Genomic DNA, 7631 nt, shown 5'->3' on the forward strand with positions numbered 1-7631 from the left:
GTTAGTGCTGTCAAAGTAAAGAAAACCTTTAGAGAGTCTAACCTATTAGATAAGCTTCCTAACCCTCTAAAACACTTAGCAAACCCTAGCTCTAGTCTACCAATCCATCTAGAAATGTAAGCTTAGTTTATGTGATCCCAATAATGAAAGCTACTCCACCTCCTCAAACTAAGTTTGTTTATGTCTTACCATAAAAAAAGAGCCAATAAAGTAAGCTCCCTCCAAAAAGGTAAGATGATCTTGCATAGATTTAGGGATGGTCAAGCTTGACCAAAACTAGCATTGCTTGAGAGGCAACCTAAGTTCTACTTTAATAATTATGTTTTTTTATTTCTTTATTTTTTTAAGGACTTGTATGTTTTTAAAGTTTTGTTTGAGTTGTTTTTTTTTTTAGGGATGAAGAGAAGCAAGGATAGTGTCTCACGCAATTAAGATTTGACCTTGAAAAACAATTTAGGGAGTATTTCTTTTTCCCTTTTATGTTTTTGATACATGATTCCATTCAAGTGTGGGGGGAAAAGATGTTTTTTAAACTTAAATGTTTTTGAAAATTCTTGATCCCATCTTTGCTTTTAAACCAAATTAACTTCTAAACTTCATTATGATATTCACTCTGTTGAAAATTGCACGTTTTCTCCTTAAAATGACTAAAGCATGATATGGAGTTTAAGTATGGATACAGTGGAACTTGAAAAGAATTCTTAAGCATGTCTTTACTTTGGATATGATGTTTATGCATGCACCTCTATTCTCTTTAGATGAAATGTTATGATTTTTGTGAAAGCTTGTAAGATATGGATTTGTATGAGAATTAAGATTTGAATAAGTGCTTTAGAATTCACGTATTTAACCCTTGAAGTGAAATCCTATATTGTATTTGACTCAAGAGATGATCTAAGCAGTTCTTTGGACCGTTTGAGTCTTTTTCAAACCTACATTGTGATAATGTATCCCTAATGCCTTTACTTTAAGCTTAATATATTTTTTCCTTTTTCTTTGTTTATTTTACCACATTACAAGCCTAATAAGCCTTTTATTTAATTATAATTATCCCTTCTTTTGTTGACCTAACCTATCATGCTTACTTATGCATTATGGATATATTTTTGTATTTAGGAGGAAAGGAGATGCAAGGAAAGAATGAAAGAAATTATTGGTAAAAATATGAAAGGCAAAGCCTAATAAAGCTAAAAATTGCTACTAAAAAAATACCAAAAATACAAAAAGCAATAAAGTGATGCCTCACAAGTCAAGTTTTAAAAAGAGCTCCCATTTGTTCAAAGAAAGTAGGCTAAGGGTTTTTTAACCTAAAAATTCTATCTTTCCTACTTTAACCCAAGTCTTACATTACAAGCCTAAAAGATATTTTGATCTTAAGTTAAATATGTAAGTCTAACATGAATGGAAAGGGATGGGGAAAAGGAACATATGAAGTTTATTCTATCTTTTAATTGAAATGTGATGAAGTGTTTTATATTCTATTTGCTTAAGTTATATGCATGAATTATAGATGGAGTAGATTTGTATGTATGAATAGCATAAGATATTGAAAGCTTACTTTTAAAGGACATTCTTGTAACTTTATGTTTATTCCTAACTTTGTATTCTACAATAGTACATAATAGGAGTTTTGTATAATTTCTTACTTTAAGGATGTTTACAATGTTCTTTAGTTTTGCTGATTTGAGGTTTTGCTTAAGGACAAATAGATATTTAAGTGTGGGGGTGTGATAGCACTAAAATATATAAAGTTTTTTATGTCAAAATGATGCTAAAACTTAAATTTTTGGATGATTTTTAGTGCTTTTCATGTTGTTTTCATGGCTTTAGGCTTTTCAAGCATAAGACTTCATTTTCATGCAAGTCAAGCATGCAAGCATACAAGGATCATATTCGACCCAACCAAGAAAGTTCAATGTCATCCACATTGGGCCATATTTATGCAATTTCAAATTTAATTGGCCTCCACATTCAGCCTATATAGAGTTTTTAAAAAAGCATGCTTTCTTTGCTTAGCCATGAAGAAAATGTATTACACTTGGACTCTATCATATTTGGCCATGAAAGAAACAAGAAAAAGTTGCAAGCACTTGGACTCTATAAGCTTAATTCATTCGGCCAAGAAGAGATTGAATTCTTTCATGACACTTGACTTAGCTTTGAAGAATTTTAATTGAAAGAAAACTTTATATCTTTAAGAGTTGGATGAAATTTAAACTCTAGTTCTTGAATTCCTTCCTAGCTAAACCTAAAAGAGGGTTTTTGATCAAGATTGCTCCACCAATCTCTATAAGACCAAGCATACCTAAAGGAGAGGAGTTCCATATGGTCATGTTTCTTTAGAAGATAAAGATCAAGCCTATCACGAAGCATTTGAATTCAAACCAACAACTTGTAATCCTTACCCCCTTAGCCAAATCCCACTGTATAAATAAAAGGCCATTCACCTTATTTCATCATCCTAAAGAGAAGGTTAAAGGTAGTTTAATAATTATACAATGTAGTTTGGAAACTTACAGTTGTACTTTATTTTGTTCCATAAAAAAGTGCTTTGAAACATTTAATATATATGACTTAAAAAAGTACTTTCATAGACCAAAATTATCTTTTTAAATAAACTTTAAACCCATTTTATTGTTTTATATAATTTTTGGGTAGTCAATCACACCTTAGAAAAGATTAATGGTGACTCCCTATATTTCCACGATTTTAAATGATTATGCCTAGTGATTGAATCTCTGAACATATATGTTATGATAGAAATCATCTGCATTCACTTGATGGTGATATCTAAGTACTCTTTAGCGGTGATATTTGAAGTTATTTGTATTTACTCAATGGTCATATTAGAGTATCCAAGTTTTAATTTACATTCCTCTTCGGTGGTGATATCCTAACTCATTTACATTTACTCGACGGTGATATCTAAGTATCAATGTTAAATACATCCACTTGGTGGTGACATTCGAGTTTTCTTCAATGATGATAATTGAGGTCATTTCATTTTTTGATACTATTTTTCAAGAAAATAAAACAACAATAATAGCGAAAAAGAAAAACATAGAAACCTAAAAACCCAAAATAAAAAAAAAATAAAAAACAAAACAAAACAAGCGAAAAAACTCTCAGACTTTGGTTTCGAACAAAATTGATGTTTTTGGTCTTTATATTATTTTTTATCCTTAAAAATATGCAAAGAATGGTAGTCATAAATACTTAATTTTATTCAGACAAAATCTAACTAGTTGTAAGGCCCTTAAAATCTGACTTGGTTCAAATCCAATATTGTTTTAATTTTTACAAGTTTACTAAAATGGAATATATGACCAATATAACCCAAATGACCTAAGGTCAAACTTGGCCAAACAAAATCAAACTTGGTCAAGATTGATCAAAATCAATGAAACCGGATTGAACTCAAGTCAATTTTCAAATTTCACAATAAAATGGGACTAATAAGGCTAAGAAATTAAATTGGTGATTTTAACGCACTAAAAATCTTGATTGCATTTTGGGAAGAATAAAATTATCAAAATGTCCTTTGGGGGTACTTTTATAATTTGACATTTTCAAAATCGGATTTTCATAAAACTTGCCAAATTATATTTAAATATTATTTTATGATTTTTAATACATCAAAAACCCTAATCGCACCTCGGAATGTGTGAAATTATTAAAAAATCCTTAGGAGTATTTTTGTAAATTAACCTTCCTAAGGTTAGTTATTTGGGAAAAGTTTCAGATCATGATTTTATATTATTTATTTATTTTTGGTGCGTTAAAAACCTTGATCGTACCTTAAAAGTTCTGAAATTACTAAAATACCCTTAAAGGGTATTTTTGTAATGATATTCTCAAGGTTAGTTTTTCACAAAAAGCTACAAATCATATTTTTCATATTACTCTATGATTTTTGGTGCATTAAAAAACATTGATCACACCTCAAAAAGTATGAAATTACTAAAATACCCTTAAAGGTGTTTTTGTAATTTAACCTTTCCAAGTCAGTTTTTTACAAAAAATTCTAGATTATAATTCCATGCTATTGTAAGATATTTAGTACTTTAAAACCACAAAAAAAATGGATTATGGTGTTATAAGAAAATTGCATAACAAGGTAAAAACTTTCAAAAGGGCTAATTAGTCATTTTACAAGGTTCCAACAACATTTAAAGCCTCATTGTATGTTGGATTCATCACGAACCATTGATCTTTCATAAACCTTGACCCAAGGGTGAAAAATGATTGCTTGGTAAATAAACAAGGAAGAAACAGTAGCCTTTAGATGGATTTTTTTTATCAAAAGGCTATTATATAATTACATAGGGTATAAATTCATCATTTGGGTCTGGGAATTGGCGTGAAATGAAGGAGGAAAAAGAAAAATAATAGAAAACATTTGGAAAGCTTCTTTTAGGTATAGTTTCCATTATCTCATTGTTGCATTTCATACCATTTCATATTATTTTCATATTGTTTTTATTCTTGAATTGTTTTCTTTTTTGTGAGAAAATAACTTCCTCTATAGTTGTTTGCCTCTCTAACTCTTAATTTAATCCAAGTTTTTCAACCAACTAATCAATAGTTGTGTTTTGAAGCAAGAAAGAATCAAGCAAATATTAAAAAAATTCCACCATTAACGACCATTGGTAGGTTTGGCCAAGCTCTCATTCCCTATGGCCAAACCTCCTCTTGGTCTTTTTTGTAAAATTTCCATGCTTTAAGTAAAATGTATGGATGTTTGAAGTGTTATATTACTTGTTTAATGCATGTTTATTGATTATGTTAGTAGTTTGCATGTAGTGTTTGGCCAATATTTGTGTTTTCATGTTTTTCTCTTTAGTTAGTTTGTTACATGTTTGATGAAATTCCTTTTATGATAAAATACCTTTATGTTATAGTATTTTGAGTATTTGATGCATGTTCTAACTAAATAAGATGATGGAATGATTATGGAAGCCATAAGAGTATTCAACCAAGCTCCCTATGCTTAGGCCAAACTTCTCTTTTATTTGCTGGCTACATGTTGCTCAATTCTATGTTAGCATGTTGGTGTTTTTGGTTTGTTCGTCAAGATTTCAATGTGTTTGATGGGATTTTCAAATGAATAAAAATATTAGATTAGTAGAGTTTTTGGTGATTTATGTTCTTTGCATGAGTTTTGATTCAAAAAAAAAATGGTGAAAACATGTCCCAAATTTTTTGTCAAAAAATACTTGTACAAAATGGCTTGGTCGTACCTTGTTTGGCTTGTAAAACATTGGCATTTGATCCATTTTCATCATATTATTGCATGCATATTTAGTTTGTAATATATTTGTAAATATGCCTAAGTTTGTAATATGTTTGTTTCCATATTCATCCATTCCCCAAGCATTAAAGGTTCCATTTTTATCAATAGCATTTTGGTAATTTTGTTACATGCATTCTCAAAACATCAAAGTGTACATTTTCATTAATGACATTTTTGTTATTTTGTCATATACATTTCTCATGAAACCCTAAACCCTAAACCTAAACCTTAAACCCTAATTTTAACCTTAAAACCTAAAACCAAACTTTAAACCTTAAATCCCAACACTAAACAAAAACCCTAAACCCTTAACTAAACCATAAACTAACCCCAAAACCTAAACACAAACCCTAAACCTAAACCTCAAACCCTAAACCCTAAACCTTAAACCCAAACTCTAAACCTTAGTTCTAAACCCTAAACCAAAAACCCCAAATCCTAAACTAAAACCCTAAACCCTAAACCCAAACGTAGACTTTAAACCAACCCTAAACCCTAAACCAACTTCCAATCCCTAAAACCAACTGGCTCCCATTCATTTATTCTCATTTCATATTATTTTGTTGTCACATGCATTCTTTAATTGTCATGCATTCATGTTTAATTATCATGCATTCATCATACATTATTATTATGTTCATGCATACCATGCATATATTTAATAGATGAGTTTTTTTAGAAAAATATTTTAAAAATAAGATAATATCTCAAATAAATATAACCTTTAAAAATCCAGCTTAAATATAGGGCAACTCTCAATGGTTATTATCTATGCAAGATGTTATCTCAGTTTTGTGGGGATAATTCAAAAAATTTTAAGCTAAAGATATTTTTTAAGCTTTACCTAAAATAGGAAAATGGAAGAAGTATCTTGATACTTGGATTTTTTCATTTTGGTCTAAAAATAAATTGTTTTGTTTTCAAAAAAAAATTAAAAATGATTTACTTTTAAAAGAGGTTCAGCTTTTAAAATAAACAAATGAAAGAAATAAATTAGTTTATAACTATTAAATGGGACCATTTTTATCCAAATCTATGGATAACATGCAATTAATTGAAATTGGCTTCAACAGATGTTGTGAGAGTACTAATCCTTCTATAAGCATAACGATTCTTACACCCAACACTGATTTTTGAGGATTGTGAAATGTTTTTTTAATAAACTTAAAAATCATTTAAATGTTTTATAAAAAGGAAAAAAATTTTGGGTGGCCAATCACATGTTAAAAAAATTTGTGGTAACTCCTTATTTTAGGTTTTATTGAAAATGCTTTTTAGGTCTTTTTTTCATTCCCCAAATCCTACAATCGAGTTTTCAAACCCATACATTGTACAATCATTAACCTGACCCAAGATCCGCACCATTTGACCCACAACCCGAGTTAATGTCTGAGCTATTGACTCATTGAGCCGTTGACTGAGCCATTGTCTTTTGATTAAGCTGTTGATAAGTTTTTTTATTTTTTTGTTTCATTTTTTAAGTTAATTCATTTATTTGAGTATTATAGTTTATTTGGATTAATAAATTTTGAAATAAAATTATTTTTTAAAAATTAAAGAAAGAGTTGAAATATCAATCTTTCTTTAAAATAACAATATATTAAGAAATTAAGGAAAAAGTTGAAATATTAATTTTTTTTCTTAAATTGCTTTTGAAATACTAAGAAAAGTGTTGAAATATCAATCTTGTCTTAAAATTTTTTGAAAAATTAAGGAAAATGTTGAAAATCAATTTTTCTTAAATAAAATTTTTCCTAAAAATCTTGAAAAGTAAGATAAGTTTTGAATCTTCCAATGATGAAATTACTAGAAAGTAGTAATTGCAATTTCTATATAAATTTCTAGGTGAGGGAATATTGTAAAACTTTTTGTCAAAATATTATAGTAATTTAAGAAGACTTTCCAACATCAAATATTCCAATGAAAGTTGAAATTTTGTAAAAGTTTTCTTTTAATTCAATGATGGAGTCTCCTCAAGAGAAATAATTGTTTTCTTGAATACTTCTAAGGTGAAAGAATTTTCTTAAATTTTTGTTAAAATATTGAAATTGTTTAAGAATAATTTTCAATACATAAATTATTTTGATACTTTCTTTTTTGTTTTAACACTTAAAGGATAACATAAAAACTAGCAAGTATTATCCCTTGATGGACATTATGGGGGTGTTATAACCTTACTTACATGCAACCGTAGTCCCAAATGTAGCCTAGTTTTGTAGACTAAAATTTACCTTTTTAAAAAATTTAAGTTAAGCATAGAATGTCCTTAAAAAGGTTAGATTCAGTTAAATGATCATAGCACCTCAATAAAAAATATTGGTGGTGACTTTATATCTTA

Source organism: Durio zibethinus, chromosome 13, assembly GCF_047325235.1.
Source record: "Durio zibethinus cultivar Kanyao isolate XHJ-2024 chromosome 13, ASM4732523v1, whole genome shotgun sequence".
NCBI lineage: Eukaryota > Viridiplantae > Streptophyta > Magnoliopsida > Malvales > Malvaceae > Durio > Durio zibethinus.